Genomic DNA, 27583 nt, shown 5'->3' with positions numbered 1-27583 from the left:
CTTGGTACCTGCCGGGGAGGTGTCTGGGCAGCTCGGCTCTGCAGACCTTTGGGGAACACTTACTATTTGGCTAAACGTGGGTAGGAGGGCTGCTGGAGCCGTGAGGAGCCGTGAGGAGCCGTGAGGGAGGCAGTACTACGGCAGCTCATTAGTACTGTACTTGATCACCTCTGAGACCCACAGAGAGGAAGGGTCACCTTTTTTTTTTTTTTTTAATAAGCTGCCGACGGTCACCGGACCCTGCCGTGGACTCCAGGACCAGCCTGATCTCGGCGATGTTAACCGTGAGTCATCCTGAGTCATGAGAGACAGCATGGGGGCATGGGACTGGCCAGAGGCACGGTCGGGTTCAGGGGGGAGGTTCGTTCAGCTGCGGTGGGTAACCCGGGTGGCCGTTCCGGGCAGAGTGGGGCCGGGGAGTGAACGACAGCAACAGCGAGGTCCGTGCTCGCCAGGTGTGGTCACAGCTGGGCTCTGCGGCCTCCAGCCCAATCACAGAGCAGCCATGAGGTGTCTGTTGTGCAGAAGGGCAGAGCCATCCCGGGTACCGCACGCCTGGGAATAGCGATGGGCAGGGGCTTTCAGCACCTGCTCCGCTGAGCTCCCATCCTATGCGGCAGGGATGTGGTAGCTCTTTAGTAATGACCCAAATCCCTGGGACTTAGTCCCTGGTGCCTGAGCTCCTTCTTTGCCTTGGACCCGTCTCTGTGGCTTCCTTTCAGGAGCGCTCGGTACGAACCAGGCACCGGGACGCGTGTGCACCATCACCTAACCCCGAAACCACCCTGTGACACAGATAGGGTTCTTGGCCTCCTTTTGCAGATGGGGCAACGGAGGACCAGAACATCTCAGGTCCTCGCTGGGGAAGGGGCAGAGCCGGGCTTTGAACCCATCTCTGATGTTCACAGGTTTTCCGTAGATTTGCGTTGGTTTTTCCTCCCCAGTTCGAATGGTGACCTGACCGAGTCCTGACCGATGGTTGAATGGGAGCAGGTGTCTATGACTAAGGCCCAGGGTGACGAGTGTTCCTCAAAGCTGTATGAGAAATGGTGTAATTCTTGGGGAGAGGTGTGCTTACAGGGTCCTGGGCCAACATTCTGGGGAGGCCAGGACCGCCTCTGGTTCCACCAAGGCTGAAAACTGGCAGAATATTCCAGAGGGCCAGGAGAACCAGAGCAAGGTGGCAGGTCGTTGTGCTGTGGTCAGCCCTGCTCTGGCCACTCCGACGGTCAGCAGGAGGTGGAGGTGCAGCTGTGGGGACCCCCGTGATGGGGGGGAGTGCTGTGTTGGACCATCAGACACCTCCAGCCCCCCCACCCCAGCCCCCTTTCCTTTGTCGTCTGGCTGCGTCAAACGTCTGGGCTTGCAGGGAGGTTCCTGAATGGGCCTTGGAAATAGGTCACTCCCTTCCCGTGCTGCCGGCACTGACCCCCATGTGACCTTCCCCGTGGTGACAGTGTCTGGCTGTCCCTCTTTGATGCTGTCTGTGGAGGGGCTGCGAATGTCTGGGGGCACGGTGCCCCGCCCTACCCCACCCCACCCCTGCTCTGGCCTCCGAGGACCTCACCACCTCAGCAGCCCCTCCTCCCCTCTGCCGTACTGGAAAGGGGAAATCCACACTCCTGACCCTCTGTCTGAGCATCCGACCTTTTCCTCTCCATGAAGTGCCCCGGCTGGGCTGGCGGCTCTGACCGTCTGGATGGAACAGACCAGTTCCTGCTGGGCTGGAGCTGACGGGGATGGGCGGCTCCACCAGGCCCCTCTCTGGCCCTCCAGCCCCTCTGCCTAATGCTCAGCAGTGGACGTTCCTTCCAAAAAATCACTGGGGTTTTTCCATTTCCCCCCCTGGCTGGCTTGGGGAGCCATCCCTCAGGGCCTGCAGGCGGAGATCACGGTGAATCTTGGAAGATGCTTCCACGTAGCCCGGGTGCCAAGGATGACCCCAAAGGTCCCCGCTCGACATCTCCTGATGACCAGAAGGCAGTGCTGGGCTGCGTTGCCCCCTCACCTGGGCCTGGAGCCCTGTCTGCCATGGAGGGCTTAACTTGGGCTTAATTTTTAGTCTTGGGATCCAGATGTGCACAAAGCAGAGAATGGAGAACACCAGACCCATCTCCCCTTGAGGAGGTGGTCTCTTTCTCACAGCTGGCTGCCTGTGTCTTTGGGCGCCTAGGGCCCCGCTGGGCGGATTCTGGGGAAGTGGCCTTTGCAGATCCAGCCTCCATGAGACAAGGCTGTGTCCACACCACCGACGCTCCTGCTGGGCGTCCAGTGGGTGAGGAGTCAGGGTCTGCTGCGATGCTCACAGATGGGGGTGCCGTGCAGTGCGGGGCCTCAGAGCCGTGGGCTGTGGGCCTCCTCCCTTCCTTCCTCCCTGTGGCCGGTGGGAAGTTCGGGGGGAACTTTTCTGTAGGAAGGAGAACCAGGATACAGACCCCAGGGCAGGGGGTCACGTCAGGCTCGATGCGCACCAGCCGGGGGTGGGGCACCCGAAGTCCAGCTCCAGAATCCCTGGTTGCTCCATTCAGGGACAATTCCTGGGGGTTTTCTCTGTTTCTTTTTCCTACATTTTTTAGGGCATATCTTTTATGCGTGCCAAAGCAGGGGACCAAATCCCGGTGGATAATCACACCTTCATGTTTCTCTTAGCAAGTTGCAAGTTGATGTGTTCGATGCAGCTGGGATGGGCTCGGGTGGGCAGCACTTCGTTCTTTTCACCGTGTGGACCCACTGCGGGCGCGGCGCCGACACACAGTGGGGCTGCGCATTCCCTCACGGCAACGAATTGTGTCCTGATTAGCTGTGGTCACATCTGCTGCCCTCCTCTGTGGCGGGTCCCACCGCCGTCCCATTGCTCACCGCATAGTAGGTCCTCAGGGAGGTCCTGGTGGGGAACGTGGGTTGTGTTCGGTGCTGTTTGCACGTGCCTTGCCGTCCTCTGGTGTCTCTGGGCCCAGCCTCAGAAGGGTCCGCTTGGAAGGGCTTGGGTCCTGGACACTGTGTCCCCGACAGGGAGGCCAGACGGGTGGGGATGGGGCAAAGTCAAGACAAAGGCCTGGTTGTGCCCTCGGAGAAAACCCAAACCTGGTTTCCCTGAGGCTGGAACAGCCAGCGCCCGGCTGCCGTGTTCCCATAAAGGGAACTTTGTGTGTGGCTCCCGGTGGGAGGAGGAGGTGGCCAGCCCCTCCCAGCACCCAGCCTCCCCCCCCCCCCCCCCCCGGGGGGGACCCCCGGGAAGGCCCAGCCCACTGTGATGATAACTCCTGCGATCCTTGACCTCTCTGAGCCGACACTGGCCAGACGGTCGCGTTTGGGACAATCGGTCTGTTCTCCCAGTGTCACGGGGCCAGCATTGTCGGGTCCAGACCAGACACATTCCTTCTTGGAAACCGGAGTGGGTGGGGGCGGTAGGGACGAGGCTGGGGTGGGAGGTGCCCTGTGAGCGGGTCTGTGCCAGGCGGGCAGTGGGGGGCGGTGGGGGGCTGCGGGAGTTCCGTCTGGAAGCCCAGCCACCTTCCAGCTGCCGCCCCTGAATGGAGGGCTTGTGTGGATCCTTGAAGTTGGGACCCCAGGGCTCAGCGTATGGCAGCTGGCGGAGGCTGCTTCTGCTCCTGCTGCTGACTCGGGGTTTTCCAGGAAAGAACAGCGGGTGCAGGCCGAGGAAAGGGGCCAAGATTGTCTCCTGCTGCCTGGGCACTCGCCTGCCCTGCACACTAGGGATGGTTTGGGCTCTTTAGAGGTGAGCTCTTGCCGTGTTTGGAGACTGGGTTCTCAAGGAATGAGGGGGCTGGAAGGCAAGTGGGGGCAGGGAAGCTGCAGATCCGTTGGGGGAAGGTTCCAGAGCCGATAGGGGACAGAGAGGGGGATGCCTGACTCCACCTTCCGGGAGGCGGTCCGTGTAGGTGGCATTTCTGTGGAGCTTGGCAATGTGGAAGGTGGCACCATAGAATGGAAGGAGCTGCTCACTCATTCTACAGGTATTCATTGAGCACCTGCTGTGTACCAGGCCCCGGAACATAGAGGTGAACAAGACACCTGCCCTTACGAAGCAAGTATTCTCACTGGGAAACAGGTCTTAAGCAGATAATCAAGAATGTCATCGGAAGGTGCTGTAGGGAAGAGCTGAGTGGGGTACAGGGACAGGAGTGCTGGGGGCAGAGAACGTTTGCCATGTAAAGTAGGGTAGCTGGGGGGCACCTGGGTGGCTCAGTCATTAAGCATCTGCCTTCGGCTCAGGTCATGATCCCAGGGTCCTGGGATCGAGCCCCACATCGGGCTCCCTGCTCAGTGGGAATCCTGCTTCTCCCTCTCCCACTCCCCCTGCTTGTGTTCCTGTTCTCGCTATCTCTCTTTCTGTCAAATAAATAAATAAAATCTTAAAAAAAAAAAAAAAAGTAGCGTAGCTGGGAAAGGCCTCTGTGATGAGGCGACCTTCGAGTGGAGGTCTGGTGGAAGTGAGGGTATGGCCACCCGGGTACCCAGGCCCAGGGCACCTGGTACCATGCAGAGGGCTTGGGATGTGCAAAGGCCCAGAGGTAGGGGCTTGGCATGTGCCGGGAACAGCCAGAAGGCCAAGGAGGCAGGACAGAATGTGGAAGGGGAGAGGGGGTGCAGGAGGCTGGGCTGTGAGGTCCTGCGGACCACTATGAGACACCTGCCTTTCAGCGGGGGGATCCACTGGAGAGTCTGGGCAGAGGAGGCTGGTGTTGGGGCCCAGGAGGGGACAGTGAGGTGGTAGGATGGCTGGGTTCTGGATGGATTGAGGGTAGGCCTGACGGGGTTTGCTCCTGGACAGGCTTGGATTTCTGCCCCACCAGAAATTTTGTATGTAACATGTCCATGGATAAGGTACGCCGCTGTGAGCCCAGGTTGTTCCTTCCTCCTTCAGCTGACATTTATCTGGCACCTGCTGTGTACCAAGCTCTGGGCTGGGTGCTACAGCAGCCTGGTCCCTGCTTCAAGGAGGGGAAGACAGGAAAGAACACCAGCCACAGTATCTCCCCCTGGAGCAAGCCAACCAACGGGCAGGGCTTGGGTGCTCAGCACATGTTCGAGAAACCGGTTAATGAATGGAAAGAACACACAGGTACTGAGAGGCACAGAGTAGGGGAGGAGGTCAGAGGCTTTCCAGAGGGAACCTGAGTCTGGTTTCAAAGTCTCCGTGAAAAGAAGCCTGGTAACCCCAGGATGCTCGGGTGGAAGAAACAGTATGAGCAAAAAAGTGGTCTTCAAAAAGCTTGGCTTGTGAGTCGATTAGGACTTTCCCAGTTGCAAAGGACAGACAACCCAGGTCTAAATAGCTTTAAGCAAAAAGCAACTGGTTTGCTGAACTGGATGAAGCAGCTCAAAAGTCAGGAGGTTTCAGGCATAGCTGGATCCAGAGGCTCAAACCCTGGCATCGGCAAGTGCCTCTCGCCCTTTAAGCATCTGCCTTCTTTCTTTCTGGCCTGGTTCTCAGAAGGTCATTTAAACCAACGTGCCAGGATCGGTTCTGACTGGTGTGCACCCTCACTGTCACGGGGGTGGGTGATGCCCTGATGTAGTCGCCTGAGCCTGGGTCCCCACCCCTAGAGCCTGGAGTAGAGCAGGACCCCGGGAGCAGGGAGGGGGAGCCCTCCTAGACAGAATCGAGGTGCCGGCTGTGGGCAAAGGAGTCAGACCCCCACCCCAACTTGTTAGGGACCCCGTGCCTGTTTTCATCAGGTGGTTGTGTTTGTTTGGTGGGCGAGGCTGGTGGCAGGGAAGGATTGGGAATGAGGTCAGAAAGGTAGTCAGAACCAGGTCATGAGACGCTCTTATATGTGAGAGTTTGACCGTTGTTTTTGAGGTGGCCCTGTGCCTGGTACATCGTGGTCGCTCAGTACACCACCTGTCTCACGGACGCCACCAGATGGTTCCAAGCAGGGAAGCAGCACAGTGGGATGAGTGAGGCGGCACGGCGCAGGGCCTGGGCAGGGCTGGTGGCCGGCTGGGAGGGCGCGGGCAGTCCGGACCTCAGGAGTGGGCTCCACGCACGGCCGGGGGTCAGGGGAGGCCCGCCCCTGCTCCTGCCTCCTCGGTGGCGGGCTCCCGTGCTTGTTCTCATGCTCCTCTCCCTGGGAGGCCATCGGGACCAATTCGGGTGGCAGAGTTGAAGCCCGGCATCCTCATCCTGGCGGCCCTCATCTTACCAGGGAGCTGTGGCCTTCGCTTCCCTCTTAGCTGCAGGCTGATGTTTGTGGCGGATGAGCAGGGTGTGTTTCTCGAAAAGCAGCCAGTTGCCCGGTGAGGCCAGGCCGCCTTTTCACTTGGGTGGCCCTGCTTCCTGGGCTGGCACTAAGCTCCCTGCGGTTGAATTTTTTGCTTCATAAAGCTCGAGGGAAGATGTATTTGTGTCCCCGCGTCTGCCCTGACTCCTCCCGGGAGAGAGAAGATGCTACAAGAGGTCTGGGGTTCCTGAGGTCAGAGTGCATTCTGTCGGTCCCCAGGGCTGTGGCTGGGCTGGCCCCTGGCATTGGAGAGGTCACGCGGAATGTTCTCTGTGGGGCTGAGTTTGTCCTTCCCTGCCTTTGGTGGGTGGGACTGTTGGCGCGCCTGTGATTTCCTGGGGAATGAGGCGTCACCCCGCGGGCCTGCTGGGGAAGACCTGGGTTTGGTCCCAGCACTCCCCAAGGGCTGCTCAGGTCACTTTTCTGAGCCTGTGCCAGGGGGGCCACCAGACCACCCTGTGGGAACCCCCTGAAGTGCCCACAGAAGGTCAGTGGGTGGCATCCGAGTGGGCGCCCCAAACCACCCCTTGAGCCAAGTGGCTAAGGCCGAGAAGGGGAGTGATGGGACCTCAGCCCCCCTGGGGTCACTGCCTGTGGCCCAGTGTTTTCCTGGTGGGTGGGCTGGCCTGGGAGGACTGCAGTGGGAGCTGCCGGAGGCCCAGTGTGAGAACTGGGGGTAGGTCTGAGAACCCCTCAAAGCTGCCGTGCCAGAGGAGACACCTCCCAGAAGGGAGCCTCAGGTTGCTCCCCACCCCCGCTCGCCCACCATCTTCCCTCCCCGGCCTGGCAGAGGTGCGAACCCCAAGCTGGCTGTGTCCAAGGGGCTTTCCTCATTACTGCACTTCAGTCTGCGTTGGCTTAATTTGAAAGACTTATTGCCTCTGAGTCAAAACACAAAAATCCCCCTGGATGTGCCACAGTGGCCGTGCTTGCTGTTGAGGGAGGGAGCTAGTGCGTTTTCTGGGTTGGGGGGGTCCCTAATCCTTTGCTTCCTGCCTGCAGCCAGGTGGCTCCTGGGTTTGCAGACCCTGAGCTTCCCCCAACCCAGGGGTCCTCTGGGACAGGTGCTCAGGGTTGGGTGGGCAGCAGGATGATTGCTCGTCCTTTGATCAAGCCACTCCCCTTTGCTGGGAAAGAAGCCTAGCCCCCGACCTCGAGGCCTGAGCACCTGCGGGTGTTGGTGATGCTGGGAACCCTCAGCCTCCAGAGTGCCTCTCCTAAGATGGTCTGCCAGGGTGCGGGCAGAAATTCGTAGCTTGATTTTTTTTTTTTAACCTCTTCCTGTTTAATTTCTATTTTTTTGATGTGTGTTTTCATAATGTATGTCATCTATTGATACAGAAACGAGTATCGTGTATGCATAATATATCTTTTGGGGGATATATGCTTAAAGGTTTGCTAATCTGGTGCATAACCAAAAAAGGCTGGTACATGGTGCTGTGAATGGGGCTCTGGTTTGTGAAGGGAGGGGGCATCCCCAGGGTCCAGGGAAGGCTGTGGTGGGGAAGCGGGCCTGGGAAGGTGCCCCGGGGAAGGAGGGCGTGGGTGGGGATGGCGTGGCAGACAGCAGCATCCTGGCCCCGCTCTGTGCTTGGGCATCATGTGTCATCCCGTGCACGTGGATGCGGGGGCCTGGGCCTGGTGGAACGGGCCCTTGGAGGAATTTGGGGGAGAGGTTTGGTCCGTTTCTTCCACGGTAGACACCATTTCCTAAGGCCTAGACCAAGGGTCATCAAACTCTAAGAGCCAGATGGTAAATATTTAGGCTTTGTGGACCATGTGATCTCTCCATTGCAACTACTCATAGCGAGGAGGAAAGTAGCCAGAGATCGTATGTCAACAAAAGGGCATGGCTGTGTACCAATAAAACTTTTTTATTGACAAAAACTGACAGTGGTCCCACTGGCCCATGGGTCATCGTTGGCCAAACCCCGGCCTGGATTAAGAGGATGGGGCCCAGCGTGGCTCACCCACCAAAAAGCAAGCCCCTGACCTTGCATTCACAAATGAGTACTCCAGCAAGATATGCTTGTGGGATTCGGGGGTATGGCGTGGACCCTGCAGAGAGTTTGTGGAGCTGGAGCAGGTAAATGTCCCTTTCCCTGACCTAGCAGAGCACCCCCAACTCCAGCACATTCTTGCACCAACTCCTCTAGAGCCAGACGATCATAGCAGCGGGAGGAGTCCGGGCCCTGCTCATCGTAGAATCACAAAGCAGCGCTGCAAGATTCAGAGCCCTGCGAACCGGAGTGCCTGGCAGCGTTGTGGGAAAATGTGCTGCAGGAAGAATGTCCCCTTCTCTCAGGTACAGAAGCACCAGTTAACCAGCACCTGCCAGTGTCTGTCCTGTAGGAGGACACTCCGAGCCTTTCTCCGAGCCTTGAGGATGCTAATGGACTTTGTGACTCCAGGAGGAGTCCCCTATTTCCCCCAACTCGGAAGCGAGTTTTCCTTCGACGCTTTATTTTATAGCTGGAGAAACCTAAGGCCCATGGCGGTCGAATGTCTCACTCAGGTGACACAGAGGGCTGGGGATGGTGTCAGGATGGAGTTTCTGCTCGGTCACTTCCCTCCTGGCTCGGGAGAGCCATGGAGTTGAGGTGCCTCCCCCTCGCCCTGATAGAGTCACAGATGCGGGTGTCCTGGGTTGTGCTTCTGGCCACGGTGACATGAAGACAGTTTTGTCCGGGGGGCACTGCGTCCGTTCCTCTCTGGCTTTTCAACTGGGACACTGGTGACATTACGGGGAGGATAACTTTTTGATGGGGGGGGCTGTCCTTGCTCTGGAGGATATTTAGGGTACCAATGGGGCACCTCCCACCCCTGGTCATAGCCATGGCCACAGACATGGCCAAATGTCCCCCGGGGGGGGTGTAAAATCACCCCAATTGAGAACCACTGCTCTTAATTAAGCTAGTAAGCGTGGAACCTGCATTTTCTGGGATCGCTGATCGTGGTAGCAAGTTGTGCTGGCCCTCTGACCGAGTATAGGAGAATCCCCGGGGGGCAGGGCGGTAAGGGAGGCATCCCAGGCAGGAAGCTAGAAGAGTCCCGAAGGTATAAGAATGTACACGGGTGGTTCTGCATTAGGGTTGGGTGCCACCAGTTGAGGGGTTCCTGGATGGGGAGACACAGCTGAAGAGGGAGGCAGAGGTGAAATCCGGAGTGGATGGAGGGCATGCACCCCGGGCGGAGGACTTCACGCCAGGGCAGGACGGAATGAGCTTACAGGCAGAGAGTGATGGAGTGTTCAGGAACGGCGATGTGGGACAGTGGGTGGGATGTAAGAGGAGGGCACGGAACAGTGGGGTGGAGAGTGTTCTGGAAGGTGAGCCTCACAGCCAACCAGAAAGCAGTGCTGGAGTCTGGGAGACCTTGGATGAACGGCCGGAAGGACAGTGAGCTTGGGTGTGGATGGGAGGGCTGTGGACAACATTCTGTGGGTGGTGTCACTCTACAGACGTTTTCCTCCCAAAACTTTGGTGGTATGAAGCTTTTGGAGCCTTTTCCGGGACTGATTCCCAGAGGCTAGGGAGGAAAGTTGCCCTGAGTGACAGACAGCTGATTCGGAGTGGCCCACGAGCAGGTGGCCACGTTTGGGCCGAGAAAGAGAAACCAGACGGTCTGCGTGGGTCTCACACCACTGTCCTGGGTAGGCAGGTAGCCTTTCTCACCAAAGTTTGTTGAACCATTGCTAGGTGTCTGAGTTAGGGCAGGGCATAACACAGACTAACAAGTTCATGGAGAGGAAAGGGACTGCACCTTGTAGTTGGTGGGTTGGTGGGTTAGTTAGTTAGTTAGTTGTTGTTCTCAAGGTGATGTGGAACTTGCAGGGGATTCCGGAGAGTCACCTGGTTCTGTAGTGACAGCCTCCCAGGTAGGTGAGTGGGGTGACCTGACATTGACAGGTGTGTGAGCCGAATGGGGGGCAGCAGGGCTGGGAGGAGCTGGGGAGAGTGAGCCTTTCTGTGACAAAGGGGGCTGAGGTGAGTGTGGAAACAGCCTGTGGGGCCCAGCTCAGAAGTTTGGACTTGAGCCTACAGGCAGGATGGAGCCACCAAAGGCTTTAGAGTGAGGACGTCATGACAGACATCACGCACCTTTGAAGGAGATGGCATGTGCATATTGCTGGGGCTTTTTTCACAAGACGCTCCCAGGAGACGTGACTCGATCTGAATCAGCATTGCTTACAGTTGTCGGTTCTGCACAGAAAAAAATCTGGGGTTTGGTGCTTTCAACCCTCGTGCTTTTCTGTATGTAATTTTTTCCACCATGAAAATAGCTTTATTTTGCCTGCTTACAATGTGCACTCATTGTGAAGACTCTGAGTGATACGTGATACGTCAGTACAAAGAAGTACGAATCACCTGATCCTGAGGTCCCCACATGAACCTGCTGACGCCTGACCGTGCTGGGCTGATGAGACGCACACATTGGTATCTTCAGGCGGACACGTTAGGGAGCGTATTTCGCGTTTGCCTACGACCCGCTTCCCTTTTGTCTCTCTTATCCCCACCCCAAATTGATGGTAACCCGGAGCATGTCTTTCCAGCCTTCTTTTTTTATTTTCACGTTGCAGAGAAATCCGCATAATAAACTTTACCATCTGTCTTAGTCATCTTGGCTTTGCTATAAGAGAGTACCGCAGGCGGGGGGCTTAACCGGTTAGTAGACATGTCTCACGGTTCTGGAGGCTGGACGTCCGAGATCAGGGTGCTGGCAGGTGGGAGCGGCGAGACCCTTCTCCTGGCCGGCACACAGCTGACTTGATGTATACTCACCTGGCGGAGAGATCAGTCATCCCTCCGGGGTTTCTTCTTAGAAGGGCACTAACCCCATTCATCGGGGCTCTCTGCCCTCTTGACCTCAGCACCTCCCAAAAGGCTGTTCTCCTCATATGATCACACTGGGAGTTAGGATTTCAACCTACGCATTTCTGGGGGACGCACCCTGAGAGTCCAGAGCACATCTTAACCGTTTTTAAGTGTATGGTTCAGTAGCATTATGCACGTTTACGGGGTTTTACATCCACTGGCAACATCCGTCTCTAGAACGCTTCATCTTGTAAAACTGAAACTGTCCTCATTAAACAACGACTCCCTCTCTCTCACACACACACACACACACACACACCCCAAACTTGGGCAGCCACCATTCTAATTTCTTTCTTTTTTCTTTTAAAAATTCAATTTTATTTCTCATTTTTATTTTTTATTTTTTTAGATTTTTATTTATTTATTTATTTGACAGAGAGAGAGAGAGAGAGACAGCAAGAGAGGGAACACAAGCAGGGGGAGTGGGAGAGGGAGAAGCAGGCTCCTGGCCGAGCAGGGAGCCCAGTGCGAGGTTCAATCCCAGGACCGAGGGATCATGACCTGAGCCGAAGGCAGGCGCTTAATGACTGAGCCACCCAGGCGCCCCTATTTCTCATTTTTAAAAAGATTTCTTTATTTATTTGATAGAGAGTGGCAGGGGGGAGGAGCAGAGGGAGAGAATCTTCAAGCAGGCTGCCCGCCAAGCACGGAGCCCGACACGGGGCTCGATCTCATGACCCATGAGATCATGACCTGAGCTGAAACCAAGAGTCGGACGCTTCACCGACCGAGCCACCCAGGTGCACCTATTTCTAATTTTTTTTTTTAATTTTTTTTTAAGTTTTATTTATTTATTTGAGAGAGAGAGAGAGAGAGAGAGCACGAGCAGGGGAGTAGGGAGAAGCAGGCTCCCCGTCAAGCAGGGAGCCCGATGCGGGGCTCGATCCCAGGATCTGGGATCATGACCTAAGCTGAAGGCAGACACTTAACCAACTGAGCCGCCCAGGCACCCCTATTTCTAATTTTTTTTTTTAAGATTTTATTTATTTGACAGAGAGAGACACAGTGAGAGAGGGAATACAAGCAGGGGGAATGGGAGAGGGAGAAGCAGGCTTCCCGCCAAGCAGGGAGCCCGACGTGGGGCTTGATCCCAGGACCCTGGGATCATGACCTGAGCTGAAGGCAGACGCTTAACGACTGAACCACCCAGGCGCCCCTCTAATTTTTAATATAAGCAAAAATTGTAACATTTTGAATCATTTGTAGGGTTCAAAATTCCAAAGGTAGATAGTGGAAAGTCTCCCCCCATCGGCTCCTGTTCTGCAGACACCCCGGTCCCCTCCATAGAGCGTCAAGTATAATCATTTTCTTGGGGAGGGGTCCATCCAGATCTGCTGTGCATATGTAACCATGCATGTAATACACTCTTTTCCTCTTTCTCCCTGAAATGGTGACACACTGTATTATACTCTATTGTACTTTGCTTTAGAGAAATAGTCCTGGGGCTTATGTTGGGGCTCCCACACCCTTCCAGATCACTCTCTGCCGTGCCCCGTGCTGCCCCCAGCCCTAGGGGCTGCACCAGTGGAACACCTTGAGGGTCTCCCTTTCCCTCTGGCTTCCGGCTGGGATCAGCAGGTGGGAGCTCAGAGGGAGGGAGGAGAAGAACGAAGTCGGGATGGACCCTGTGAGGTCCCTGTGAGGTCCCTCGCGCTGGCTGTGTCCGTCTATAGGCCTCTGCTGCCTTCCAGCATACCACCAGATTCTTCTGGAATACCTGTGCTTAGGTTGGAAGTTTGTCCTTTGGGCATGGGGTGGGTGAGAACCTGCTGTCCTAACCCCCCGATGGCAGCAGTCTCCCCTTCTGGACTCCTTCCTGCCTGTTGACACTTTTTTTTTTTTAATAGAATAGCTTTTTAAAAAATCATTTTTAAAATTTATTTATTTTTCATCATGGAAGTGTTCTCTGTTATCCCCATTCCCCGCCCCCACCCCACTGCCATTCTCCTTTCTGTCCCTAAGAATCCGACTCCTCTGGAAACCTCGGGTAAGTGGAATCATACAATCCTCGTCTTTTCATGTCTGGTTTATTTCACTTAGCATCCCGTCCTCAAGCGCCATACGCACTCCTGCGTGTGACAGGTTTTCCTTCCTGTTTAAGGCTGAATAGTACTCCGTTGTGTGCGTGTCCCACATTTCGATTCTCCGTTCACCCATCAAGGGATGCTCATGTTGCTTCCACTTTTTAGCTCTGTGAACAATGCTGCCGTTAACACAGGCGTATAAGTGTCTGTTTGAGACCCTGCCGTCAGTTGTTTTGGGTATATCACCAGAAGTGGGGTTGCTTGGTCGTCTGGTAAATCTATTTTTAGTTTTCTGGAGGAACTGCAATACGGTTTTCTGCAAGAGCTTCACCACGTTTATGTTCCCACCAAGATGGTACAGGGGTTCCAATTCTCCACATCCTTTCCAACAGTGTTATCTTCTAGTTGTTTTTACTTTAACATAACCCTTTTGTTGAAGGTTAATACACCCCAGAGAGCTCCACACCTCCCTGCCTGCCCATTATCTTTGGGGACAGCATTCTTTCGTTAAAACGGGTTCGCCTTCCATATTCCCCATTGCTCTTCTCTCTAAATGCACGTGGAAATGCCTCCAGGATCACTGGTATGGGTCTACCTTGTTTTTTTTTAATTTTCATTTTTTATTTAAATTCAATTTAGTTAACATATAGTGTGTTATTAGTTTCAGGGGTAGAGTTCAGTGACTCATCAGTTGAATAGAACACCCAGTGCTCATTCCATCACGTGCCCTCCTTCATGCCCATCACCCAGTTACCCCATCCCCCCAGCCCCTCCCCTCCAGAAACCCTCAGTTTGTTTCCTGTGGTTTATATCCCTTTCTATTTTCATCTTATTTTATTTTTCCTTCCCTTCCTCCATGTTCATTTGTTTGTTTCTTAAATTCCACGTATCAGTGAGATCATATGATACTTGTGTTTCTCTGATTGACTTATTTCGCTTAGCATAATACCCTCTAGTTCCATCCACTACATTGCAAATGGCAAGATTTCATATTTTTGATGGCTGAGTAGTATTCCATTGTATATATAGACCACATCCTCTTTATCCATTCCTCTGTCGATGGACATCTGGGCTCTTTCCGTAGTTTGGCACTTGTGGACATTGCTGCTATGAACATTGGGGTGCAGGTGCCCCTTCGAATCACTATTTTTGTATCCTTTGGATAAATGCCTGGCTGTGCAATTGCTGGGTTGTAGGGTAAACCTTATTTTTTAAATTGCTGCGCAGTGGTTCATAGTACAGATGTTCTGGAGTTGTCCTCCTGATGACACTTCCATCAAGGACAATACACTTAATTTGGAGCAGCGGACAATGGCAGTGCTTCTGTAATAAACACCCCATGCACACAGCCTGAGTATGGGCGCTTTCATTCTTATGGGCCCAAGCCCCAGGAGTGTAATTGCTGGGATGATTTCTGTTTCGATTTTGTCTCCCCAAAGCTGCGCCAGTTCAGACCACACCGGCCACATGGACGTCCTCTCCTCTCTCCCCACCAGGAGTAGGCATGATTTCTGCATTGACTATGTAGAAACCTGGGGGTACAAACTGATAGCTCATTATTACTTCGGTTCTGTGTGTCTCTGCCTACCAGGGAGGTCGGGCATCTCTTCATACAAGTGTATTTGCCATTTGCATTTACCTTTTCCCCCGAATTGCCTATTCAAGTCCTCTGGCCATTTGACCATTGTGCAGGAAAAGGACCAGAAACAAGTGTGACAAACTGTTGACAGCTGTTCATTTTAGGTGTTGAAAATACGTGCCCCTTGTACACATTTTTGAATTACAAATTCTCAAAATGAAGAAAGCCATTGAAATGAGAGCTAAACGGGAGACTGGTTGTGTGGGCTGGATCGGAGAGACGCTGTAGGCAGGGAGGCCAGTCTGGGGACTCTTGCGGTTGCCTTGCCGGTGATGGTGACTTAAACATGAGCGTGGGGACAGATTGGAGCAATTATGGGGGGAAGGAGTTTACACCATTTGGTGCCAACGTGGGAAGCCAAGAAGAAGAGGAGTCCAGAGAAGTGTGAGGGGTTTGAATCTGGGTGACCGATGGGGAGGATGAGGACAGAAATTGGCAAAGATGTGGAGGCTGGGAGGGACCCACGTCTGAGTCAGGGTGGGGAGGGGGCAGCTGCGGGGGGGGGGGGGGGCAGGGTTGCCATTAGAGTGATACTATTTGCTGGATGTGTCAAGGTCAAGGGGAGATGCTCCCTAGAGGCGGGAGAGCAGAGGACCCCAGGGAGGGAGGGACCGTCAAGAACATGTGTGTTTAAGGGGCAGGAGGAAGACCGGCAGGGAAGCTGGGGTGGGAGCCTCGCCGAGCAGGAAACCAGTGTTTCAAGGTCAAGGTCGTGGTCGGTATTTTCACACGCGGTTGAGAGGCAGAGAAGATGCTCTTTGGGGCTCGATTTATTGATGAGGAGGTCATGACTTTAGAAGAGCACTTTCCTGAAGCGGCTGAGGCCTGAAGTCAGCATGTTAGATTCTGCAGCCTGAGCGCTCGGAGGGTGAGAGGCCACAGGAAGTGTGGTGGTGGCAGGAGAGGGCGACGAGTCCATGCGGCACCCTGGGCCGGTGGCACTCCACTCAGCTTCCGTGCTCTTGAGCTGGGAGCGAGGACCGAGCTGCCCTTGCAGCCCATGCGGGGCGCCAGCCACCCCAGGTGTCTCGCAGGTCCCTAGTCCAGAGCGGAATCTGCCGGAAGCCACCTTCCTGTGAGAACCTCAAGAACCTTAGTCTCCTTGTTGCAGCGTCTGTTCCCAGAGCGGCCCCGAGGGACCAGGGGAGACATGAGTCATTTCCTGGACAGCAACCTGTCCCAGCTTCTTAGCCATTTTGGGCTCGGCCTTCCATAAATTATCTTCCTTTTCAAGCCCACTTGTAGCTCCTACCAGTCCTGCCTCCCTGTCAGGTTTGTGAGGCACCCACGGTGTGAAATAGCAGGTGAGCGCCCCCCGGCCCCCCGGCTCCCCAGACCCCCCCACGGCCTGGGCCCAGAAGCAGCCTGCCAGTAGCCAAGCCCTTCTTTTCCTTATTCTGAGAGGAAGGGAGGTTGGCAGAGAGGTCTAAGGAGCCCGTTAGCCAAATAAATGGTGACATTCTATCTCTGCTTGGGCCGATTTCCCCCTCCGGCTTGGCTCCTGGGAAAACAGCTCCATGTGTGGATAGCCTTGGCCACAGTTGGCTGAGGGAGGCGGGTGGGGCGCGGCCAGGGCGGGCTGGCCACACGCCTTCGCCTTGTTCAGCATTTGTTCTAGTAGCTCGGGGTGAGGGGACCCCGCTTTCCTCACTTAATTTTCCTATGCCTCAGGTTTTTCTTATTTTCATACAAGACAAAGCATTTTTTAAAAGATTTATTTTATTTATTTGAGAGAGAGAGAGAGAGAGAGCGCACGTGCACAGAGGGGAGGGGCAGAGGGAGAGGGAGAGAGAGAATCCCAAGCAGACTCCCCAGCCGGCGCGGAGCCCAAAGCGGGGCTCGATCCCATGACCCCGAGATCATGACCCAAGCCAAAAATCAAGAGCCGGACACTTCACCAACTGAGCCACTCAGGTGCCTCTAAAGTGTACATAACATAAAATTTATTGTTTTTACTACTTTTAAGTGCACAGTTCAGTGGCATCAAGCACATTCGCCCTGCTGTGCAACTCTCGCCACCATCCACCCGCAGAACTGTCTCGTCTTCCCCAGCTGAAACTCTGTCCCCATGAGACACAAACTCCCCTTCCCGTTCTGCAGCCCCTGCGCCCACCATTGCACTTCCCGGCCATGAATCTGACCACTCTAGGGGCCTCATAGAAGTGGGGTCATCAGTAGTTGTCTTTTTGTGACTGGCTTCTTTCACTGGGCGTTGTGTCCTCAAGGTTCATCCCTGTTACAACACGTGTCAGAACGACCTTCCTTTTTAGGGCTGAATACTGTTCCATTGTGTGGATCTTCCACACTTCGCTTTTCCGTTCATTTGTCCGTGGACACTTGGCTTGCTTCCACCATTTAGCTGTTGTGAATAGTGCTTCTGTGCACGTGGCTGTGCAAATATCTGCTTGAGATCCTGTTTTCGATTCTTTTGAGCATATGCCCAGCAGTGGAGTTGCTGGGTTGAATGTTACTGGTAATTTTGTTTCATTTTTTGAGGATGCCCCATACTATCTATCACAGCAGCAGTACCCTTTTATAAAACGAAGCATTTTGACTGGGTGGTCTTTAAGATCTCTTTGTGCTTTAAAAGAAGGTGGTGGTTCTCTGGTTCTGTGGTCAGTGGCTGGAAGATGATCTTTGGAGTTTGGATTTGACCACCGATCATGTGACCAATAATTATTATGCCAGCTAATGCATTAATATGTGTCAAGGGCAAAGTGCCTCAAAGTGTCCCCCTCGTGGTGAGGTCTGTGTGAACATCTGGTACTGTTTGAGTTGAGGACCCACTGTGTGCTGGGAAATGTTGGCCTCTTCACATATATTACTGTCTTTGCTTCTCTTCGCCCTCTTGCAGGCTACGTATTCACTACTCTTGTTTTCCTGGGTGAAAAATTAGCAATGCTTTCTCATGCTGTTGGTTGCAAGTGGTATTTCTTGGCTTGATAACGCACTTCAAATTTTGTTTACCTAAAAGAAATATTCTGGGGCGCCTGGGTGGCTCAGTTGGTTAAGCGTCTGCCTTCGGCTCAGGTCATGATCCCAGGGTCCTGGGATCGGGCCCTGCATCGGGCTCCCTGCTCAGTGGGGAGCCTGATTCTCCCTCTCTCTCTGCAGCTTCCCCTGCTTGTGCTCTCCCTCTCTGTCTGTCTGTCAAATAAATAAATGAAATCTTAAAAAAAAAAAATTCTAATCTTCCTTCCTGGTTCTATTTTTTTTTTTTTTTAAAGATTTCATTTATTTATTTGACAGAGAGAGAGACAGCGAGAGAGGGAACACAAGCAGGGGGAGTGGGAGAGGGAGAAGCAGGCTTCCCGCAGGGCAGGGAGCCCGATGCGGGGCTCGATCCCAGGACCCTGGGATCATGACCCGAGGGAAAGGCAGACGCTTAACCGCTGAGTCACCCGGACGCCCCCTTCCTTCCTGGTTCTTAATCTGCCTCCTCCAAAGTAAAAGAAAGAAAGCAAGAAGCATTCAAGGAAGTGTTTGGGGCAGTGCACACGGTCCCCAAACCTTGAGACAATAAAAGGGCATCGGTTGCTATGTTTATGGAGTCACAGCACTTCTCGTTAAGCAGAGCGACTGGAAGCTCTCCGTGGCAAGAGGGGACATTCATGAGCTTTCCGTTTAGAGTGCTTTCTGGAAGCCCAGGGTGCAGGATGAACTTTCTGATCTGATGCCTCCCCAGCTGGTCCCGGTGCCTGAGTCCTGACGCCCTAGAGTGGCATTCAAGGCCCTGGCCATCCTGCTCCAGACCCTGTCTCACGCGCATGCTCGCTAATTATTGCCCTAAATGCTCCTGCCGCATTGACCTCCCTCGGGTTCCCAAATACGCCATCACCACGGGCCGGGTTCTCGGCCCAGAATGTCTCCCCTGCCTGCCTCCCTCAGCTCACCTCTGTTATTAAAACCCCAGCCCTCCGTCAGGACCCCTCAAGGGACACAGCCCTGCGAATCCCGCCCCTCGTCTGCCCACACGCTGCCCGCCCCCCACCTGTCCCTGCAGCCCCTGCAGCTCGTGCACCTGCTTCTGCTGTGACTCTCCTGTGAGGCTGCCGACAGCCGTGGTGTGTTTGCCTCAGTCTCCCCACCCCGGGCTCTGCCCTGCGGGGCAGGCAAAGCGTCCCATTTGCCGGACGGATCATTAGTGGTAAGAAAAGGGCAAGGGTGTGTCAAGGAGCTTTTTTACTTTTCCCTGACGGTTTTACGTTTTTCCTTCACCGTGTGAGGAGAAAACTACAGCGGGAAAGCCAATTGATGGGTTTTTAAACAGGAGACACGGCTCAGTGACATCTTCCCTAGCTGGGCTCCTGTGGGGGAAAGGAGCGATGGTGCCTTGCCCACGGGGAGAGTCCTCAAGGGATGAAGGGGAACGGGGTCTCCAAGGAGGGCCTGGGGTCTTAGTCCAGTGATTCTTGGCCCCTTCACTTACCCCTCTCAGAACAAAGTCCACACCTGAGGGTCTGGAAGAAACCACTCAAGTGAGTGGGGGGAGGAGCTTTCTGGTAGTTTCTGTCTGGTTGTCCTAGAAATGCTCCATTGCAATTCCCAGCATGTCAGAGTGGGGATCTGAGACTCACTCCATGCCGGTCAGCCCCGCCCCCCATCCTGAAAGAACAGCTCTGTGACGGGGGCGGGGTGGGGCGGAACTTGGCCCCTGGTCCCTCTTAAGACAAGCAGGGACGTGGCCAGGTGGGGCAGGGAGCCTGGGAGGTTGGCTCCTGATACTCAGGGGAGCCAGACCTTCACCTCCAAAGGTACTGGTTTCTTTTAAAAGGGGAGGGGGCACCCCTCAAGGCGCTGGGTCCTACCCGCGGAGCTGCCACAGCCGCTGGTACCCCCCTCTGCCCAGAGCACGGACCAGATGGGAACCTTGCACTGGCCAGGGGACCCCTCTCTGGCCCTGGAGCCACTGGCCTGCCTGGTCCCTGAGGTCCTTGGCTTGTCTTAACTTCAAGACCTCCCTGGTTTGGGGATGGAAAACCCCCTCTGTGGGGGTGAGAGAGCAGGGCGAGGCTGGGGATGGGCAGAGGTGCACCCCAGCTCTCTGCTACCCCTCTCCCCTCCGGTCGCAAGCGCTCCCCCTCCTGCCTGGCTTGGGAAAGAGTCCCCTGATCAGCAGCCACTCTGGGCAGCTCCCACTCACATCCTCAGCCCTGCCCTCCTGATGGGAACACTCTGGCTCTACTTGGGGCCCCATGTGGACATTTGTTAAGAGTTCGGGGCCTCCAGCCTCCCACCTCCTGTTCTTGTCCTTCCTTTGCCATGTCATCCTGTCTCTGTGTTTCTGTCCCTCTGTCTCTCTGTCTGTGTCTCTGTCTCTCTGTGTCTGTTTCTGTCTTACTGCTTCTGTGTGTCTCTCTCTATCTCTATGTCTCTCCTGTGTCTCTGTGTCTTCTGTCTCTGTGCCCCGGGAGGCCCCCCGAAGCCAGGGTGGGCTCTTCTAGCCTGAGACCAGCATGACTAAACTAACACTGGGGAAAACCTGCCCCGTGTGCCTTGTGGGGTGGGGTGGGGTAGGGTAATTCCAGAGGGTGAGACAGATATTCTAGTGGCCCCCTTCCTTTTGCTGGGGGTTTGGACCTGCTGCCATGTTCCCTGTCCAGAGTTAGCAGTCTGTCCCTTGCAGGGAAATGGGGGAGGCTCCCACCTTCTCAGTGTGGAAGTAGGGGAGAGAAAGCATGGCTTGAATCAGTGCTGGAAAATATTAAAGGCTCGGGTATAAATCCACGGTGGGGGAGGGTGGGGGCAGAAAACCCCTCCTTGCATGTGCCCCTCCCCCCACCACCTGAGGGACACCTAGAGACAGGGGGTGAGGAGTATCCCTCCCAGCTCCTCCCCTACCCTCTTCCCTCCAAGTGCCCCTCCAGTTTCTGCTCACGGGGACACAGCCGAGGCCCCGGCCATGAGGCACCTCCGCCTGGGGGAGACCCAACTGCCTGGGGTTCTGGGTCTGCTCTGACGGGAGGCAGGTGGGGATCAGTGCCCAGACTGGGCCTGAAGTACCCCCCCGCCCCCGAGGATGGCCTTGGGGGGATGGCCGTGGCCTGGATGTGATCCTGGCCCATCTCCCGCCAGCCCTGCCTGGAGCCCTGTAAGCTGGTGAGTTTCTGTTCATTTCACGGCAAGTTGTTTGGGGACAAGAGAGCTGGTCGTTGGCGGAAGGGGGCCGGGAAGGCGGCTAAGGGAACACTGCTGTCATGAGGCTGCCCCCGCGGGCCAGGCTGGGGTCTACGAGGACGTCACCTCCACCGCTGCCAAGCTGGGCCCACCTGTCATTTTGAAACCTTGACTTACTGGCTACTGAAATGGGTACAGCATCTGCGTGAGGTTCTGCCTTTGCCCCATTTCCTCTGTGACTTCCAGCCTTGCTTTTCTGGGCTTCCCTGAAGGGGGTGGAGGGAGGGTCCCCGGGTCTCGGAGGGTGCAGCAGCAGAGCAGGAAGGGAACGGGTTACGAAGTGGCCTCCCCTTGGGCCCACAGCCTCCCTTCTGGAGGGCTTTTAAAAACTGGCCCTATTACCTTGTAATTGTTCCCAGCAGCGAGGAGCGAGCCTGTGGAGGAGCGGCTCCAGTGTTTGTTTTGCCTTCTGTGTTCTCCAGGCCGGTGGTAACCAAGGGCCGCTTCCCCTTGGTGACGGTGGAGCTCACTCAGGCCAGGGCTGATCCAGCCCCGGCAAGGGAGGCCCGGGGGACCTGCGGGCCTGGCCACTGGCAGGGAGGGCACCCTGCTCCCAGGGCTCCGGGGGCTGCCTCCACTCCTCAGTTCTGCTCCCAGCCTGAGGGCCCGTGGGCTTCTCTCCCGACGCTTTCCCCGGTCACTGGCCCGAAACAATTCCAGAACTCTGGATCTGCCGGTAGGTGTCCAGGAGACCGTGAGGCCACTTGCTGGCGGGCCGTGTGGGGGCGGCTCTCGGGCAGGGCTGTGGGCCTCAGCCAGGATGCTCCTCGGGGCCACAAGGGACCCGCATTCTAGGTTCTGGCAGGACCCGGGGTCCAGAGGTGACTCCGGGGGGGGAGTTTTGCGGGAGAAGGAGATGTGCGGGAGGCTGACCGGGGACGGCTCTGTGACCAAGGATGCCAGGACAGACAGAGGGACGTGATTCCAGCGGGTGGGGTTGTTTGAAGTGAAAGGGTTGGCATCGCCACAGGTGTGGCTGCAAGAATGCATGAGGCTCCCGGAGGGTGGCGAGGCTGGCGTGGCTAGTTGGTGAGGTGCGGATACTTGGAGAGCTGAGGAGGCCTTGGAGGGAGGGCAGAAGGGAGCCCCTGATGAACTGTGAGCAGAGGAGGGGTCTGGAGTGGTGTCACCAAAACCTTGGTCTTCCCAGACCCCGAGTGGCCGGGGCCTTCTAGAAGGTGCGGGCCAGGGACTCTACAGCCTGTTTTATGTGCCCCTGCTCCGGGAGATCCGGCAGAAGGACGGGGCCCTGACAGGCTCTGCCCATCCCTTCTGTGAAGCTTGTCGGCTTCTAGATTTGGTTTGTCAGGAGCCAGTGCTATCTCAGGATTGCTTCCTGGAGAGGGGCGGGCGCCCCTCTGTCTTCTTTCTGATGCGTGTTCCCTCCGGGCCTCTGCCTTGGGGAGGGCCCGCTCCACAGCCGGCCCGGGACCTGGGCGCAGAGCACCTGGGGAGGGCCCGAGACTCTGCATTTGCAGCCAGCTCCAGGCATCACCAGATGCGGGGCGCGGGGCGACTGTTCCCTGGCCCTGGAAGGGGCTGTGTTCTCGGGGAAGGAGTTGGACGGCCCCGCGTGCAGGACCGCAGTCATGTCTGGTTTTCCGTTTGGGGGCCCCGGAGACGGGGTGCCATCAATCAGGAGAGGTGGGCAATGTGGGTGGGGGCCGGGCAGGGCGCGTGGGGACCGGCCCGAGCTGCGCCGTCCGCCTTTCACACGGATTCCTTCCACCGGCCCAGCTGCCGATACTATTAAACCTCTGTGATTCACTCCAGCGCGTTTCAAGGGAAGGCGTTGTGTTACGAAAACGTGGGTCCCGGCCGCTTGTTTTGTTGGCAGGTCTTGCTGCCTCAGCAGAAAAGAGGCGCTCTTGATATGGGAACGGAAACTTGGGACGGCCTTAGAAATATCCAGTGTGTTCGGCGGGAGAGAAAAGCTGTGGTCTTCCTCCAGCTGTGGAAACTCGCTGCCCAGCCAGGAAGGCAGTCCCGGGGCCGGCCACAGCGGGGAGGGGGGCGGCAGAGGGGTCCCCACACTGGGGTCTGTGGTCTGAGCTGCGCGTGGCCGTGACCTTGAGGGGCGTGGGGCGTGTCCTCTGCCCTCCCCTTTCCCTGTGAAGGTAACCTGCTGCTGGTTGTGTTTTATGGCAAGTCCGGCCTGCAGAGGAAGTACCTTTCTGAAGGCGGTCTGGCTGATGTTGCCGAGGCGAGCACGTGTGATGTGCACCTGCAGCCCTCATGGGGACCTAGGACCAGAGGGACCGGGCCCAGCCCGGATGGCCGATCCTGGACTTGCTTATGTTTCCAAAGTTGTGCTGATGAGCTTGCTGGAGAAGCAAACACATTCATTCTGGCTGCTTCTTCCCTCTGCCCTGATTGCCCTCCAGGACTAGCCCATTAAATGGATATCAGGCCAATTTCCCTTTTTCCCACTTCCCCTTTCTTCCTTTTGCGTTCTCAGATGTGATAGGTGGGATAGACTCAACCCAATCAAAGTTGCTCTCTCAAGTGGGATAGACTCAGCCCAGGTCCAAATTGCTTTCCCAAGAAACTTCTCCAGATGCGTGTGTCCCGGCCACCTGGCTTCAGCAGAGCCCAGGACACCGCAGGCCCACCCCCGCAGCTGCCACCGTGTCCTGGGGCAGGCACCACCGGGACGTTGGGGAGGCACCGGGGGAGTGTCCGGTAGGGGCAGACCTCTGCTGGCCTTGCGGCATGGGCACCTGAGGGCTTCCTGAGGAGGCCTCTCCCCTCATTAATGAGCCTGAGCTGGGGAGAGGCAGCCGCCGAGGTGAGTCACCGACACCCCGAGGCAGCTGCTCTCTGTGGCCGTGCTGTGGCTGCATGCACTGGAGAGCTACCAGAGATGCTCTCCCCAGAAACCCTCCCGCTTCCCTCCCTCTCTTCCTTCCTTCCTTCTCCTCAAACCCCTAAATTACAAATGCATCACCAGTGTTGGGTCTTTATTAAGTGCCAGGCTTTCTATGGGCTCCTCATTTAATCCTCAAAGCAAACCCATGACGTTAAGCAGTCATCCCCGCCCCCCCCCCCCAATTCCAGTGGAGGAGGAACCTGAGGCTCAGAGAGGGTAGAGAACTGGCCCAGGGTCTCCCAGCTCATGGAGCTGAAGCTTAAGCCCAAGTGGCCCAACTCCAGACTGCCTGTGTCTTCTCCAAAGGCAGCTAAACAGGTTGCCCTTGACTGATTCTGTTTCAGTTCCAAGAAGTCTTGGATAGAGGCAGTGGGGCTACTCAGATGACGGTCCCAAGAGGGCCAGCTGGGCCCTTGGGGTCATTGTGGCCCACCCAAATTTTGTAGATTCAGGAACTGGATTATTTTCCCCCAGTGTCTCCAATTTTGATACCATTTAGAGATAGCTACCAAACTCACAAGAGACTGAGGTATAAACCTGAGTAATTTGTTCATATACAATAAGGAGTAGGACAGTCAAGTGTGCTAAAGATTTGTGTCACCTCTACAAGTGGCAAATGGGAAGCACAGAACCAGAGCTCAGGGAAGCTGGCTGAATGGCCCTCCTGTTTTGTAACTGGATATCTCTGCTGTCACCATAGGGGTAGATATAACAAGAGCTGGAGTCCTTGGGTCCGTAGGTTAGGCCGCCATCTTCCCAGGTTCTGGGTCTGTGTTCTCACTCACCACCAGCTTCTTTAAACAAGCCCTTTCATCAACAAGCCCTTTCATTAGACAAGGCCTAATATCACCTACTGGGTGATCATTCATTTTGGTTACATTCTGGATCCTGTGCTTCTCCCACCCTTAGGTTCAAGCTGCATCCTTGCATTGACACCTCAGCTCGTCTCCCTGCTTCCACTCTGCTGCCAACAGCCTCTTCTCAACACAGCAGCCTAAAAGGATCCTGTTAGAGCAGAAGTCACACTGGGTCCTCTGCCTGCTCAAAGTTCTCTGCTGGTTTCTCATCACACTGAAAACAGAATCCAGAGTCCTGACTCCGGCCCGCAAGGCCCGTGTGCCTGCCCTCTGCATAGCTCTTACCCTGCCTCCTTCCACAGCCTCCCTTCCCCGCGCTCCAACCCTAGGGCCCCTCTGTTATTCTCCCAGCATGCCAAGCGTGCTTCCACCTCAGGGCCTTTGCACCTCCTGTTCCCTCTGCCCAGAATGTTCTTCCTCTGGAGCAGGTGTGTGCTTTTCTCCCTTCCTTCATCCAGGTCTCTGTCCACATCTCACGGTGTCAGAGAAACCTTCCCTTACCACCTGCTCCCATTACTTGCTCTGTCCTCACTACTCTGCCTTATTTTTCTTTGACACGTATTACTTGACCCTGCATTAGATATTTATTCATTCAACACTTATTTATTAGCACCTACTATGCCCCAGGCACTGTTCTAGGCCTGGGGCTGCCACAGTGAACACAACAGATACAAATCTCTGCCCTCGAAGTTTCCATTAATTGTTCAAAGGATTGCTATCCATCTCCCCCACTAGACTAAGCTCCACGAAGGCGATGATTTCTACCTGTACGTACATAGTAGGTGCCTAATAAATATTTTTGGAATGAATGCTGATCATAAGGCGTCTTATTTGGACTTGGGTGTTTTCCACGTGTTCATCAGCTGAACATGTAGGGACCACCTCTGAGGTTGGATCACTTCTGCAGGCCACTGTCTTGCTGATTTTGCCCATTCTTACCGCTTTCCACCCGGGGAAGATGCTCTCTGCCCGCGTCGGTTGAACACTATCCCACTCTCCTAAACACCGACCATGTGTGGCCCATGCTTTTGAATTATCCACAAAGTTGGGGTCCTCAGGGACTAGGGAACAAAGAAAGGATCTTGGGAAGCCCGTGTCCGCCCCCCCCACCAGGGCTCAGCAGGTACTTGTGGGATGGGGTGAGTATGCAACCCGGATATTTTGTAAGCACCTGCTGTATGCACATAGGCCTTGAGCGTGGTCCTGTTTTCCCCAACTTCCCATGTTTTTCATAGTGAGTCCGGCCAGAGAGGGTTGGTGGGAGAGGGGGGCGCCCAGCCCGCGAGGCTTAGGTCTCTCCAGGTCTGTGAGCGAGAATCCCCAAGAGAATCCAGAAACTCAGCCCATGAGAACAGGTTTTCATGTGGCGACAGGTCTGGTCCAACCGTGCACCAGCCTGGGCCAAAGCCCTGCTTTGCAGTGCGGCATTGCAACTGACAGGCGGGCACCAGCGTCCTCGGCGGAGGGTGTGAGCAGGATCTGCCCCACGAGGACGGTTTCCTGGTATCGCAAAGCAGGGCCTCTGCCAACTTGGCATGGCCTCGGGGTGTTGACCTGCTCTGTGCAAAAGCAGGGGCCTGGGAGCTCTAGCGTGGCCCTCCTCACCCCACCTCGGTCCCTGAGCGGGGAGTGTGCAGGCAGCGATCACCGGGATGTGGGGGTCCTTCCGTGGCCTCATCCTCAGGCCGGGGCGCTTCTGCGTCTGTTGTCCGCCCGTCCCCCCACCACGTTTTGGGTGCAGGCACGGAGATGCAGGCACGCACTCCAGATTCCTCCAGAGAAACTCGATCTACAGGTGCCGGGTCCAGGTGGCGGGCATGCCAAACCGCGGCTCTGCGCTTTTTCTTGTGGAGGAAGGAAAGGGGGTGGGGTGGGGAGCCCTGAGCGCCAGCGGCCCGGCTCTAGAAGACTCCTTACTCCCCTCATATGAGTGTCATTGGCCGTGTCCCTGCTTGGAACCCTGGCTAACAGGCCTCCTTCCGCCAGCCGGACCTCTTCAAGCTCCGGGCCTCCCTCAGCTCTGCAGCCCCTCCCACACCCACCTCCTGCCGTGTGGATTTTGGACAGGTGGACGTTTTCCATCCATGTATGCTTTTTTTTGTTTGTCCAGGTGAAATGCGCATAATATAACAACGGTTTTAAAGAGTCCCATTCAGCAGCATTTAGTACGTTCATGATGCTGTGCAGCCACGACCTCTGGCTAGTTCCAGAACATTCTTATCCCCCCGAAAAGAGGCCCTGACTCGTTAGCAATCACTCCCACTCCCCGCCCCCCCTTCCCTGGCCCCTGGCAGCCACCAGTATGCTTTCTGTCTCTATGGAGTCACGTATTCTGGCTTTATCATATCAGTGGGCTCCTACCATATGTGACCTTTAATTATATCTGGTTTCTTTCACTCAGCATCATTTCATTTGAGGTTCGTCCAGGTTGTAGCATGTGTCAGTCCTCTATCCTTCTTCATGGCTGAATAATGTTCCATTGTGTGTATAATCCACAGTTGGCTTACCCATTCATCCACTGATGGGCATGGGGGTTCATCCATGTATGTTTTTGCAACAGTAATAAAACAACAGTAAAGAACTTTGAAAGAAAGGGAAATTCATAAGCACATCACCCGAAACACAGACACGTTTTCAATTTTCTGGGTTCCTTTTCTTCCCTTTTCCCATGCATGCCTGTATAGTACTTTCTAGATTTCACTCTTAGGGCAGATATAGTTGGTGTTCATCATTTCACTTGCCATCGCAAACCTTTTTCCTTGCCTCTCCTCCTGCAGTGGTCCTTCCAGCCGGCATCTTTGACGACTGCGTAGTACTTACTCCCTAGGAGCCCTAGCTGGGGAGGCCGCTTCCTGCCTCCTTGCCTTACCCCCCACTCCTCTCCATGACAAGGTG

The 27583-nt window shown here is 55.5% G+C and overlaps 1 protein-coding gene across 1 annotated transcript in view; it reads left to right on the top strand.

Annotated features, from left to right (window-relative positions):
* Positions 1-228: 228 nt before the first annotated feature.
* Positions 229-27583, top strand: part of SPSB1 (splA/ryanodine receptor domain and SOCS box containing 1) — a 50368-nt gene continuing 23013 nt past the window's right edge. Inside the window, exon 1 of the mRNA XM_032394132.1 lies at positions 229-284. The gene's annotated coding sequence lies outside the window, so the exon portion shown is untranslated. The remainder of the gene's footprint in view (positions 285-27583) is intronic.

This window comes from Phoca vitulina, unplaced genomic scaffold (assembly GCF_004348235.1).
Source record: "Phoca vitulina isolate PV1807 unplaced genomic scaffold, GSC_HSeal_1.0 scaffold2, whole genome shotgun sequence".
NCBI lineage: Eukaryota > Metazoa > Chordata > Mammalia > Carnivora > Phocidae > Phoca > Phoca vitulina.
This window is presented reverse-complemented; position numbering and strand designations above follow the sequence as displayed.